General features: G+C 55.2%; 1 long non-coding RNA gene across 1 annotated transcript; it reads left to right on the top strand.

Moving 5' to 3' along the window:
• Positions 1-1630: 1630 nt before the first annotated feature.
• On the top strand, positions 1631-3641 carry LOC123822511. The gene is made up of 3 exons (XR_006786352.1): positions 1631-1711; positions 2628-2768; positions 3278-3641. It is a non-coding gene; the product is annotated as an uncharacterized LOC123822511 (long non-coding RNA).
• Positions 3642-14649: the final 11008 nt, after the last annotated feature.

Here is a 14649-nt window from a genome sequence, read left to right as displayed (position 1 = left end):
GTGGTCTCGGCTGAATGAATGAGTGAATGAGTGAATGAATGAATGAACAAGCCTCTGCTCAGGCTGAGTTCTGAGCTCCCAGAAGCCTTCACGGACACCCGCTTCTCTGAACTCCTGGTACCTGTGGTCTCTCGTGAGGGCCACAGGAGCCCACCTCTGAGTGTCCTCCTCTTCAGGGCCGAGAGTCTAGACAAAGATGTTGTTGGTTCACCAAATGCTCCCTGAGCCTCTACACAGGTGGCCAACACAAGGCCCTCGGGCTGAACCCGGCCCTCCACCTTGTTTTATCTGGCCCGGCACTTTGTTTCTACCCGCTAGCAGCACCGAGCTCTCGCTTAACTGTTAAGGAGTAGTTGCCTTTATACAGTCCTAAGATTATATTCGGCCCTTTGAAGTCAGCTGGTCCCTGGCTAGGATGTGGGCCACTTGAGTGTGTCCAGGGTCCGGCTCAGGGTGTCCCCTCATGGCCATGTAAAGTGGCTGAGCCTGACTCATCCCTAGTCTCCACCTGGAGAGAGAGACCCAGAGAGGGCAGGGCCTTGAGACCAGCTGCCCAAAAGTGCCTCATGCCCCACCCCAGGGTCCTTGGGCTTGGAACTCCGGCTTTACAGACCACAGGCAGTGTGCAGCCCTTAGCCCCAGCCTGGGCCACGCCCCCCCACCCCACCCCAGCCCAGTAGGAACAGGCCTGTTGTTCTAGGACTCCCAAGCAAAAGGTTATTTCCTGGGCCAGGGGAATCACAGCCACATCATTCCCAGAGCTTCGGACTGGAGAAGTGTCCTCACAAGCTCTAATTGTGTCTGACTGGACCGTTTCAGGCTAGGGGAGGACCATGGGTAGGTTTTGAGCCCCGGTCAGATTTCCAGGGGTCCTGGACGAGCCTGGATTTGCCGCTGACTTATTGGGGGGTCTTCAGCAAACAACCTCCCCCAAGTCTTCTACCTCCCTCTTCTCAGCTCCCAAGGAAGGGGGATGACTTCGAAGAGAGGTCATGCGAAGTTGTTAAAACTGGGCTGTAGGAACCTCGGGGTTCCCACAGACGCCAGAGCACCTTTGCCAGGCAAGATGCCTGGAGAAACTTTCTCTTACTGGTTTTATATGTCAGACACGTCAAAGCTCTGGGTAAGATTTTTGTCTTGAGAAAAAAAATTTGTCACTGATTTAAAAAATTATTCTGAAAACTGCTGGATATAATTTCTTTCTTTTCTTTTTCTTTCTTTTTTTAATCCTCACCCCAGGGCATGCTTATTGATTTTAGAGGGAGAGGGGAAGGGAGGGAGAGAGGGACAGAGAGCAACATCACTGTGAGAAACACCTATTTCATCTCATATGCATCCCCACCAGGGACCGAACCCACAACCCAGGCGTGTGCCCGGAGCAGGAATCGAACCCACGACCTTTCAGTTTACAGGGGTAGGATGCTCCAAGCAACTGAACCACATTGGCTGGGGCAGAAAACTGCTGGATGTGATTTCCGTGCATTTAGAAGCATAAACCGAAATTGCAGTGGGTTCTCAGAGATCAGGCCCAGGGGGACTCCAGGGAAGACCTGCTTCCTGTTTCCTGGCCCCTGAAACGCTGTTTGGATGACTGTCCTTACGTTTCCCAGGCCACACCCGCCCGCCTGCCCGAGGGCGGGCGCAGCCTCCTCAGCCCGGCCTCACCGCCCTCAGCAGGGCTGCGCCCCAGGTGCTGGCAGCCAGGTGTGAGGTGGGTGCGCCAGGAAAGCCTCTCTCTTCCCTGTGACTTGTCTTCAGTGTCAGGCTTTCTCTTCCGTAAGACTGACTTCTTCAGATATGTCATGTCCTTTAAACTTTTCTCTTAAACCTGTCTCTTCCTTCTCCAGGGGGTAGCGAGACGTTTGGCTGAACTTCTTCCTGGCAGAGATTCTCAGACCCTCATGGGGGTGGGGGTGGGGGCAGATTCTGGGAAGGTCAGGTGGGGGGTAGGGAGTGGTGGCAGGGGACGGGGGCGGGATGGAATCCAGAGGCGAGCCTGGGAGCCCGAGGCCTGAGCACTGTGTCTCGGGGGCCTGTGACCTCCGGGAGCGATTGCCAGCCCAGCTGGACGCGTTTCTATTTTCTGCTCAGAGTCCTGGCGGCTGGTCCAGGCCAGGAGCAGAGGGCTGTTTGGATTCTGAAACAGGAACTGGGTCAAGAAGATGGAGGAGCTGTCAGGCCCGGGGGCTGAGTGAGGACACAGCACTGCCGGCCGGTCCCACACTCCCGGCCGCCCGGGGGCCAGGGAAATGCGTCCTCCTGGGCAGTGCTGCCAGCCACAGCGAGACACCTGGCCTCGTGCCCAGATGAGGGCATGCACCTTTGTCACCCTAACTGTCCCGGCCACCCAAGTCAAGCAAATGAGGTTTGGGCGCTTGAAAATCAGATCTGGGTGCAGACCAAACCATGAGAACACTAGGGCTGGAGACAGAGGCCAAAGGGGCTTTGATCCTGCTCTGCAATGTCTTAATTTTTGTTTTTTGCAAGAAAATGTATTGATGGATTGCTTGGTTGATAATAAAATAATATATATATATATATATATATATATTTAAGGGTCAGACTTAAAGAACTTACTGTAAAATATCAACTGTCTTATAAGAGACTCTAAACGTGTTTCTTTTCAGAGACGGGGGTGGGGACTGCCTGGCTCACGCAGCGCTGCCAACCTGCCGAATGGTCTGGCGTCAGGTCTGGCTCCTTGGGCCTCTGGGGCCCCTCCGCACCACGAGGAGATGGCTCTCAGGTCCTTCTGGTCCTGACATCAGGTAACCAGAAGCTTCGCCGTGCGAGGGAGCCAACGGCCCCTCTGCCCAGGCTCCCCTGCGCCCTCTCGGCCGTGCTCTCTGAGACTCCAGCCTGCAGAGGCCTGGCCTGTCTGTCGGCTGGGGAGTCGTCCCAGGGCCACAGGCTGGTGGCTGAGAGCCCCTGCGGCTCTGCGGGCAGAGGAGCTGAGCTGTTTTCCTGAGGACAGTTATGACAGACCCCAGAAGCCCTCAGGTCCCCCAGCCCCGGGGCAGACAGAGTGAGCGTGACATCGCCGCAGGGTAGTTGTGTGTCTCTCTGAGTCTGGCATTTACCAGTGTCACTGACCTGCCTGTGTCACTGACAGAGATGGTCTGGTTAGGGACATGGCCCCTGTGACCCTGCCCCCCACACCCATCACTATGACAACAGCTCAATAGGGTCCCAAGGGCCTAAGAATCCCGCTTCCACTGAGAGCGAGGTTGGCCGAGGTCAGACAAAGAGGGATTAATAGAGCCCTGTTCTCATTAAGGCACAAAGCGCCATTATTACGAGTTGCAGCAGCCCCACCAGGAGACGCAGCAGGCTTTCAAGGCCCTGAGAGCCCAGTACCCCACAGGGAGTGGCTCCAGCAGGAGCCCCAGAGTCACCCTGAGTCCGGATCGGAGGCCGGGCAGGAAACCCAGAAAGAGCCTGAATGTCCGACGGACGGCGCGGCACAGCCGAACAATGGCACGGACTGCAGCCATTCAAATGGCAGCCCCGATTATTTCCATTCACGTCCTCACAGTGCACAGGACCAGGTCGCAGACACTGTCAACAAGATGCCATTTTTTGTTTAAAAAAGAAGTCATATACACAGGACACACAAAAATACAGAAGACAGTATTTCAAAATGTTAAGAGTGGTTATTTTTGGAAAGTGTGATCGTGTGTAATTTCTTTTGGTTTACCTGTATTTTCTATAATAAGCATATATTTCTTTTATATTTCTGGAGACTTCTATTTTTTAAAAAATTGGTACTGAGAATTAGAGGGTGGTCTCTCTTGCCCTCTGCAGTCAAACTTCAGGTAACAAAACCCAGGAGAAGGCATTGTTTTGGAGAAAGGGGTTTTCTTTATGACTAATGTTTTATGAATTCAACAACAAATACTTGTGAAAATTTGTTTTATCTTAGTCACCCGGTGTTTAAGAAAATCATTCTAAACAACAGTGCACAGCCTCATTGCCTTCTTGCAGCAGAATACCAGGAAAAGAATTTATTATTAGCTTCGTCCTTCCGAAGGGCCCACATCTGCTAGAGGAGATCCAGGCTGACCTATTGGGTGATAAGAAGGGTTTGTGGTCTGTTAAATACCTTCAGATTGCTTCATCTGTGGGGTATTCAGGTTGAGTGTTTGGAGTGTGAAGTGGGTCCTCGGGGCCAGGGGAGCCCCAGGAGAACTTCCAGAAGGTGGGGGCAGTGCTCCAGCCTGTGTCTGCCGAAGAGGGCTACCGAGAGCACCAGGCCCCGAGAGGTGCGAGGTGACACTGTCGGCAGGAGGAGTGGGGGTCTGGACACAGAAAGGGAAGGAAACTGCTGTGAAGAGATAGACCATCGGGGACATTGTGTGTCTGCTCTCCCCAGCTGATAAGCCCAGACGCATTCTCCCTTTAAGAGTGGCCACAGAAGAAGTTTATTTCTGGCCTCGATGCTGGGAAAAGCGATGCCTCCTCTAAGCTGCAGATGTATGCTTATCTCCCGGGCCTGTGAATCTTACAGATACTTGCCTTTTTACTCTTTGCTTTGGCTGCTAGGAAGCCCTGTGCACGTAGTGGTTCCACACACTGATTGTACTTTGGCTCCATCTCAGATACATACTTGGCTTTTACCTAGAGTTCCTTCTCTATGTTATCCCTTTTATTATTTGAATTTTCACAAGTAGCATCAAATTATTTGGGGATTGAAGCAGAGTATAATGGAAGAATGATTTAAAAAGCTCCGCTTAAAAAAAAAAAGAAGCAATTGCTGTTTTGGTATGGGCATAGTTCTCTATGGTAAATATTTCTCTAAAAAACCGGGAAGTCTACAATGCCAAAAGCATAAACTGGCAAAGAAACACGTAGGTGAGTTGGGTTCCATAAAAATGTAAAACTCTGGTGCTTCTAAGGCCACTTATCGAGAAAGTGAAAAGCTGCTTACAGAATGGGAAAAAATACCTGCAACTCGTATGTATGATAAGGGGACTTGTATCTGGAATATATGAGGGCCTCTTACAACTCAGTAATTAAAAGCTAAATAACCCCATTAAAAAAAGGGCAAAAGACTTGAGTAGACATTTCCCCAAAGAAGATGCACGCATGGCTCGTAAGAACATGAAAAGATGCTCAGGATCGTTAGTCATCAGGGGAATGCGAGCCAAAAGCACAGGGAGATAGCCCTTCCTACCCATGAGGATGGCTGTGATGGAAAAGACAGACATTCGAGACGCAGGGGAAGATGCGGAGAAACCCGGACCCGTTCCCACGGCGGCGCTGCTGGGAACGCAAGACGCGGCACCTGCTTTGCAAAACAGCCTGGCAGTCCCCCCAAAGCGGAACACAGAAGTACCATTTGGTCCAGCAGTTTTACTCGTAGGTCTATACCTAACAGGAAAAAAAAAACATACGTCTGCACAAAAATGTGTGCACGAATAGTCGTAACAACATTATTCCAAGTAGCCAAAGGGAGAACGGCCAGATGTCCACCAGAGAAGGAACGGGCGAACAGAGCACGGCCTGGCCATCCAAGGGACGTTTCCAGACGTGAAGAGGCAGGAAGTGCTGATCCCTGTCACAGGATGAGCCTTGAGGACATCAGGCTGCGTGAAAGAAGCCAGTGACAAAAAGCCATATATGTTATGGTTCCATTTATGTGAACTGTCCAGCAAGGGCACGTGTGGAAAGGCAGGACATGGATGAATGATGGCTTAGGGACAGAGGGGGCCGGGGGGATGGCATGTGGCAGCTCAGGGGTGAGGGGCTTTTCCAGGTGAAAGAATGTTCTTACATAGTCTGTGGAGGTGGTTGTGCAACTCTGTGGAGATAATAAAAACCATGGAGTTATGTACTTTAAATAGGTGCATTGTACACTGTGTGAAAAAGCTGTTAAAAAAAAAAAACCAAACCCTGCAAAGTCGCCTGCTGGGCCCACTCAGGGACTGAGTGTTCCCGGGAACCTGGGTCTGCGCGGCGGCACCGAGACGGGTTCCAACTGCAGCCCAGCTGCTTGCCGGCTCTGCACGCCCCCGGACACATCGCTTCATCTCCCTGACATGGGGACTGGGGTACGCGATGCACAGCGGGCTTGCGCTGGGCCTAAGGGTGCCAGCACCCAGAGGAATCAAAGCCACTGCTCCCCAGAGGCCTCCACAGCCCCCACCCTCCGAATGGGACAAAATTCCAAAATGAATGGGACTTGCAGATTTTCTTTATGGGAATGAACTCCTGTTGGCCTTGTTGATGTTCAAATAGTTAAATAATATAATTCTACAGGCCTACTGGTCTGAGAAACTCAAAGGAGGTGCTGGAAAGCAAGAGGGTAGCTGGGGCCACTCCTTCCATGTCTGTTTCCCAGGGAGCCTGGACCGGAGTGAGGCTGGGCCTTATGGTCTCTGGGATGGTCTGAGAGGTGGCTGTCTGCGCCTCAGAGGTCATTTACAACTGCTTGACCCCCAGCTGAAGGATCAATCCATTTTTAGTCAACACCCTGCACCCGCTTCTCCCAGCCCCTGTAAAAGCCACCCCCTTTTAAACGAGCCCCAGGGACAGCCCTGGGGCTGGAATTCTTAGTCAGAAGATCACAGAAAGATAGTGCCAGGCTCCCAGGTGCCCAAGACCAGGAGACAGAGGCACAGAGCCGGGCAGGTGGGGCCGCAGCCGCCTCTGCAGCCCAGTTCTCTGTCAGGCTCCGGGGCACTGGATGGCGGCTCCAGTGCTCGGCCCTCGGCTCGAGGTTCACCTGCGCCCCCTCGCTGATCCCCACACAGTGAGGCAGATGGGATTTCCCATTTTCACAGACGAGAACAGACTAGCCCCAGGTCACTCAGGGAGAAGCAGCAAGCTGGGGTTCAAGCCCAGCCTGTCCGATGCCACAGCCCACACGCTCTTTCTCCTGGAGGGTCCCCCAAGGGCTCCATCTCAGAGGTCAAGCCGGTCACAGAGGAGAGGGGCCCCCTCCACCCTCACTCCCCAGGAGGGACTCTGCTCCGGACTCTGGGTCTTCAGGACACTCTCGGGCCTCACCGGGCGGCTGCACTGCCTCCCTCCCGGTTTCCCGGCCCCACCCGCTTCTCCCTGAAATTCTGGGTTCTCCGCAGCCCAGCCTCCTCGGGTCTGACCCTCTCTAAACTTGAGCTTGGGAGCTTCCGTTTCAACTTCCCCGCGAGAAAGAGAGAACTACGGATGTCCCCCGTGCTAAGCCTTGAGTATCTCTCTCAGGACGTCTCTTGTTGCCAAGGAAAATGAAACAGATGTCTTGGCAACAGCTTCAAACATTTCCTGCCAAACCAGGGGAGAGCCTGTCTTCAGTTTAGATGCAGCCAAGAAAGACAAGTCCCAGCTCCGGTCGTTCCCAGGAAACAGGCTCACACACACCACACACACCGCCCGGCTCCTCCAACCTGGGCGGCCGGCCGCACTCCCAGAGGCCTCCCTCTCCAGGATCGCACGCAAGGTCCGCTGCAGAAGGAGGCCACCCCTCCCCCCTCCACCCAGCTCCCGCCTTCCACCCTCCAGGCCTCGGGTGGCTGCGGGTTACACGGAAGCAGTGAAAGTGGGCATTCGTCTTGTTCCTAAACTCGGGGCAAGCTTCAGCCCTTCACCAAGCACGCCCTTGACTCTGGCTGGCGCATCTCCCCTCTCTCTCCGGGGTGTCTGGCTGCCCGCCCTGGCTCACCCGGCTGCCCCACGGGAAGCCCCTCTCCAGCCTGCCACCTCCCGGTCCCCACCTCTGCCCTCGGAATCCCGGCTGAGCTCTCCGTCCTTGGCGGGGTTTTTGAGGCGCTTCTGCGGTCTCGGTCACGAGGTGCCCACTAGGCAGGCAGCGTCTCCTCTGCCCTCATCCTCTGTCCTGAGCGTAAAAGGGGAAGGGACAACCCTCGTCAATGCTGAGGTCTCGAGAAGCAACTGGTTTTCAGGAGCCCGAGAAGTCAGGCTGGCTGGGAAGAGCTAGGTCTGAGCCTGCCTGGCCACGAGGAAAACGATTCACCGGTCCTTGCTGGTGTGATTGGCAGGAGCCCAGAGAGGCCTGACGGCCGTCTAAGAGACACAGGTGTTCCCGGGCACCTGGCTCCCCGGCAGGTGGAGCCTCGGACACGGCATGGGAACCCCTATCGGTGGGCGGGAACTTCCGCCTCCTCCCCTCTTAGCCGGAGGGGAATCCTGTACGTGTCCACCTTGATGCCGGTGTCTCTGTGACGACAGTGACTTGAGCCACAGAAAAGTGGGCCTAGAGCATCAGTCCAGAGACAGGAGCCAGGTGAGTGCAGGACCTGGAGCTCCTTCTGCTGACGTGAGGTTGTATCCTCCTGGGAACCCTCCGCATCTCCCTGAGACCAGGCCAGAGACAGCCAGGGACCTGCGGCCAACACTGACACCCAGTAACTCCCAGGAGAACTGGATAAAGCTTCATGGCCACGGGATACCTGCGGTCTCCGCTCAGGAATGACAGGTCCAAGGAGCCCAGAACGAACGAGAACACAGAATTCTGAGAAACATAACAACTTAACGATGACATATGGTCTACAAACCATATATATTTAGAAATTATCAACTGGATATTGACAATCGCTGTAGAGAAACACGTTTAAATGACAGTAACTACCAGTCCTGCAGATTCCCATCCTCAGACCACGATGCCGTAAGACTGGAAAAAGATTACAAAGGGACAGGAACAATAATAGTGCCAAAACCTTGGACGCAGAGACAAACAGCCCGACGCCACTAGTATTTAAAATGGTTGTTCGGTTTTGAACAGGAAGTGAAAGCCACACATCAGACTTGGTAACGACGAGCGAAAACGAGAGCACACACGATACAATCGGGAGGCGGGGGGGCGGCCGAAAGGGAGAAGTGGGCAATAAAGTTAAAAAAGAAATTAATGAGTCAGATGGGGAAAAAAATAGTCAAATAGATCTTTAAAACCAAAAATTGGAAATAGATCTTTAAAACCAAAAAAATGTTCTATTTGAAAAGACAAATAGAATACATTTCTGGGGAGTATAACCAATTTGAAAAGAGACAAGCCCCCTCTAGGAATGGAGATGAGACTATGAGCACAACTACGAAGGTGACCGTTTTTTGTTAAGATTTTATTTATTTTTAGAGAGGGAAGGGAGGGAGAGAGAGAGAGAGAGAGAGAGAGAGAGAGAGAAACATCAATGTGCGGTTGCTGGGGGCTGTGGCCTGCAAGCCAGGCATGTGGCCTGACTGGGAATCGAACCTGCGATACTTTGGTTCACAGCGCTCACTCAATCCACTGAGCTACGCCAGCCAGGGCCGAAGGTGATTGTTTTTAAAGCTATACAAGAACACAGAAATAACGCCTTGGGTGTAGATGCGAGGCGATGAGGCGCCCCGTGCGAATCTCCTAGTGTGTGTAGTCACGCGCACTTGCGTGTGACCGTGGGACGACACGAAGCCTGCCCCTCACCGCCCAGAGCCTGTGCCGGATGAGACCGTCCTGGGAGAGAGAGGCCGGCCCTGCCCCACACCAGGACCCTGACCTGCGCCTCCGCGGGGCCTTGGGAGCGGTCTCGGCCCTCCGCCCCAGGGGAACGCGCTTCCTGGATCCCAGCAGGCGAGCTCCCTGCCCTTTCCAGCCCTGGGGGAGAGCTGGTGGAAACCATCAGCAGGACGGAGACTTCAAAGCCCGCTCCGGGGACCCACAGGGACCCTTGATCTCACCCCCAAAAGGCTCATTCTCTTGGAGGCCATTGACGTCCAAGCCTCTGGAGCTCGGTGGGGGCTTTGGAGCGCCCGGGGTGTGTTGTCCTGAGGCCAAGGCCCCTCCGCCCTACTCCAGGGGGCGGGGAGAGGAGGGAAGACCCGGCTGTGCCGCTCCGCACGGCTGCTCAGAGCATCGCGCCCACCTGCGAAGGTGCTGAGCCACCTCGTGCTGAGTCCTCTCCAGCTGCCTGTCAGGACAGCACAGACAGGGCTGCTACGGGGCAAAGAGAAGATGGAAATCGTACAGAGGAGGGAAGATGACCTCTCGAGGAAGCAAGGCCAGTCAGTGCCTGGGGCTTCCAGACCCACTGCGGATTTTGACCCCTCATGTCCCCAGAGGTCTCTGGGCAGGTCCTCCTCCTCATAGGGTGCTCCTCACCCCATGGCTTTTACCCACGTCTTGCCCATCTGTTGGGCCAGAAACCCCTTCCACCCTCGGCTGGAGCCCAAGGCACCCTGGAGGCTGCGGAGGGATTTACCGCAGGGGGGCGTGGCCTGGGGAGGCACGGCTGACGTCTCAGAGCCGTGAGCAGCTTCAGGACTAAGAGCCTCCTCCCTGTGGTTCCTTCTTAAAAATAAACGTTGTATCAACAACATTGAACAGAAAGTGCAGAGAGTCCTGCTGGCCCCCACACGTGCATAGCCTCCTCCATGACCCACAGCCCCCACCAAAGGGCACATTTGTGAGAACTGATGATGAACCTGCGACGTGACACGTCCTCACCCAGAATTCGCGGTCTGCTCAGGGTTCACACTCGGCGGTGCGCATTCCACGGGCGTGCACAGATGTATTCTGCCACCGTGGTGTCACACTCAGTATTTTTACCGCCTTACACATCCCCCACGTTTCACCCGCTCATCCCTCCATCCCCCCAATCCCTGGCAAGCAGCGATCTGTCCCCTGTCTCCGCGGATTTGTCTCCAGAACGTCATCTGTTGGGAACCGCACAGGACGTTGCCTTTTCAGACGGGCGTCTTTCACCGGGTGACGTGCGTTTCAAGCTCCTCCGTGTCTTTTCCTGGCTCCACAGCTCATTTCTTTTCGGCAGCGGGCAACACTCCACTGTCCGATCGATGGACCACCGTTTCCGTAGCCGCTCGCTTCCTGAAGGACAACTCAACTGCTTCCAAGTTTCGAAAGTCTGAAAATTATGAGTTACAGAAATGCACATGCAGGCATTCCTGCGAACGTAAGCGTTCATGCATTCGGGTAATTCCCCAAAAAAGGGCGCGATGCGGGGGCCTCACGGTGAGACGAGGTGCGGTTTTGTGCCGCGGTTCCTTTCTCGGCATCTCTGTTGAGGGTCACTCCACATACAACACGCCTTCCCCATTCTAAGTGGATAGGTCAGTGAGTTTTGTTTACAGTCAGGTTCACATTTCAGAGTATTTCTGTCACCTCAGAAAGTTTCCTCCTGTCCCCTCGCCGCCAATCTCCCCTTCCCCCAGCCCAGCCCCAGCCCCTGGCAACTACTGATCTGTTTTCTGTCTCTGTTGTTTTGCCATTTCTAGAATTTCACATAAATGGGATCACACAGTACAGGGCTTTGGGGGGGTCTGGCTTCTGTTCCTTAGACAGGTTTTGAGATCCATCTTTCTCATTCTAGCTCTTGGTGTTTTCCTTTCATTGCCAAGTGGTGATGAACTGTATGGATGTACCTGTTTATCAGCTGACCGTTGATGGAGATTTGGGTGCTTTCCTTTGGCTGTGGGCTGGGGTTGTTATGAAGACCGTTGCTAGGAATGTTTGCATGTACGTCAGTCTTTGTGGGTGAGGTTTCTTTTCCAAGGAGAATGCAGGAACACGCCCCACCCTGCCATCCCTGGTCCCCCCAACCCCAGTCTTGCCCAGAGCAAACAGGGCGATGATGGGGGAGCTGGGGGAGGCCCAAGGCACGAAGAAGTGGCACCAGTGTCAAGGCCCCTCCAGGCCCCCTCCCAGCAAGGCCGCCAGGCTGCCAGAAACCTTTCTCCACTTGACCTTCCCTTCTCAGCCCCGCCCAGACAGTCACTGAACAAAAGGTCAGGGGCCAAGGGAGAGAAGCCTGTGTTTATTTGCTCGTCTCTATGTCTCTACGGGGCTGGGAAAGCTGTGCTCAGTGTGGAGTGTGGGGCGTGCTGGTCTGGGCTCGCTGCTGCCACAGCCCCGCCGGCGCTATGGCTGGTCCTCGTCAGAACCTCGTCCTTTCCAGAGGCGCATTTCCAGCATGGCCCATCTATCTGGCCTCCCTCCCGGAGACCTCCGAGGCCCATCCAGGTGCAGGACCCGGGCCACCTCCTAGAGCCCCCAGGCAGTACAGCGGATGTCTTGTCCTCCTGGTTCTCGGACAGACCATCAGGAGCAGCAGAGAGAGCCAGGGCCCCTTTGTGGGTCATAACTGGTTTTGCACAGGAGGCTCCTGTGACCCCCCACCCCACGTGAGCGGCTGTGTTATCTCACTGGGCAGAGAAACAGGGCGGCTCAGACAAGCCGAGTGGGAGCATGCAGTGGCACGGCCTCTCCTCTCAGCCATGTCCCCCTGCATACAATGGGCGCCACTGGCTTCTCTTGCAACCCAGAGGTCTGGTTCCCACTCTTAGCTGAAGAGCGGGAGCACCTGAACCCTGGGATTCTTTACATCACAGAAACCAGAGTGATGACCCAATAGAATTTGAATTGTTCACATATAATGAAGCAGGTACCATTATTATCCCCATTTTATAGGTGAGGAGACTGAGGCACAGAGAGAGTAACTGGCTGCAGGTCACACAGCTGGGAGGTGGGAGAGCCGGCAGCTGGCCCACACTTCTAGCCACTGCACTCTGTTGCCCTTGGATTTCTCTGTTTCTTTGTCCGGTCATTCATTTTAACCATTTTATTGAGGTATAATTTAATGGCCTAATTTAATTTACAGTGTACCTATTTCAAGTGTCCAATTCAATGGCTTCCGTAAATTTACAGAACTGTGTGAACATCGCCACGGGCCAATTTTAGACACTCCCATCATCCGCCGAGAAGTGTCCACTTGCGACCTGTCTGGCCTCCCGCCCGAGGCAGCCGCCCACCTGCTCTCCGACTGCAGAGCTGCCTCTCCTGGAAACGCCACACACACGGAATCACACGACAAGCGGCCCTTTGGGTCAGACTCCTCCGCGCAGCCCAGCGTCTCTGAGGTCGGCCCGCGTGACTCATCCTCTCTGACCACCACACACGGCCCCGCGGTGCGGCCGCCCCACACTTGGTCTGTTGTGGCTTCGCCAGCTGGCGGGCCGTTGCGCGCCTCCCCTCTGCGGCCTGAGTGTTGAGGCCGCCGTGAGCATGTGTTTCTCCTTCTCTTTGGGCAGGTTTCGGGGAGTGGAACTGCTGGGTCGTAGGGTACATCAGTGTTCAACTTTTTAAAAAGCTGCCAAATTTCCCCTCCCCGCCTCAAGGTGCTGCAGCACGTGCTACTCCCGAGGCCGCGGACTTGTGCTGTCTGAGGCCAGGGGCCCCATCCCAGTGCCACCCACACGACCGGACACGACCGGACAGAGCCTGCTCCGAGGCCGAGACCATCTGGGCGGGACAAGGGGGCCCCGGGCGGCCCTGGGTTGAGCTCAGCCTCTCCGCTGCTCCTGACGGTCTGTCTGAGAAACCCGTGGACAAACAGGCAAGCAAAATATGACCAGAGACGTTGGAATTGAGAACAAACTGACAGTAACCAGAGGGGAGGGGGGAGGGGATAGAGGGGGGAAGGGGGGAGGGTTTTCAGGAGCATCTACAAAGGACACACGGACAAAGCCAAAGTGGGGGGGGGGGGTGTGGGATCAAGGGCAGAGAGTGGGGATGGCTGGGGTGGGGGGCAAATAAAGACAACTGTACTTGAACAATTTAAAAAAGAACCTGGGGGGAAAAAAAGAAAAAAAAAAAAAGGAATACATGGGCAACACGTCAGCTGTTCTGCTTTCTAATCTAAAAAAAAAAAAAAAATTGCCCTCTGGGACTGAGAGCACTCCCCAGGGGGAATCAGCAAGGTGGCCCTTCGACCAGAAAGGAGAACAGAGACACACAGGCACACACACACAGACGGACGGGTCACAGCACACACAGCCAACGGGAGAAGGCAGAGGGACACGCCCTCGGGTGCCCGGGGAGTCGGCCAGCGGCTCGCACGCTGCTGCTCAGAGGCCCAGGGAGAGGATGAGGGGTGACGGCGGGAGGGCGGCCCCCCGACCGGCAGCCTGGGGAAGCCGTCAGGCCGTTCCCGCACCGGGGCCCCACCAGGGAAGGCCCCCCATGACCCTCCGGGAAGGAAGAAAGCCCCCATCAGCCAGGACTGCTCTGAGCGCTGCTGACCCTCCATGTAGTAAGATTTGAAGTTTTACTATTTAATGAAGAGACGAGGGTCTACGTTTCTGGTGGCAGCGGCAGACGAGAGGACTCTAACCCAGCACACAACCGTGCGTGTCCAGCAAGGGCCCTTTCCTCCCACTCTCTCTGACACGTCCTCGTCCTCTCCGCGGACGGGGTATGGAGAGGACGGGGCACCGCTGAGAGGGGCACCTCCCTGACCCCACGGGGACGGCCCGGAGGCCACAGCTTGGATGCTGCCCGCCTCAGCGTGCTCCTGAAAGCCGGTTGCCCAGGACAGGGGGTAATTAGACCCACTGGGCCTGCCACTGCCCGGGGGAAAGGGGATATTGTGGCCCAGGGGTGATCCGGCCACATTGTAGCCACGTGGGGAAGGTCCTGGGGAACCACAGGTCACATGCGGCACGTCTGCACCCACCATCAGTCGTGAGCAATGTGCAAAGGCTGCTGCTGTCGGCGGTGACGGCGAAATGATTCAGGATCCACCAAATCTTGCACGATGACAAGGCTGCAAGGTCGCCTGGTAGCAGGTGGCACCCAAAAGGCCGTGAAGCAGATACAGGAGACAAGCAAGTCACTGCTTCTGCTCTCAAGCAACTCGGCCTCCC

Source organism: Phyllostomus hastatus, unplaced genomic scaffold (genome assembly GCF_019186645.2).
Source record: "Phyllostomus hastatus isolate PE091 unplaced genomic scaffold, TTU_PhHast_1.1 phas_contig_402, whole genome shotgun sequence".
Taxonomy (NCBI): Eukaryota; Metazoa; Chordata; class Mammalia; order Chiroptera; family Phyllostomidae; genus Phyllostomus; species Phyllostomus hastatus.
The sequence above is the reverse complement of the archived record's forward strand: the minus strand, read 5'-3'. Positions and strand labels throughout refer to the sequence as shown.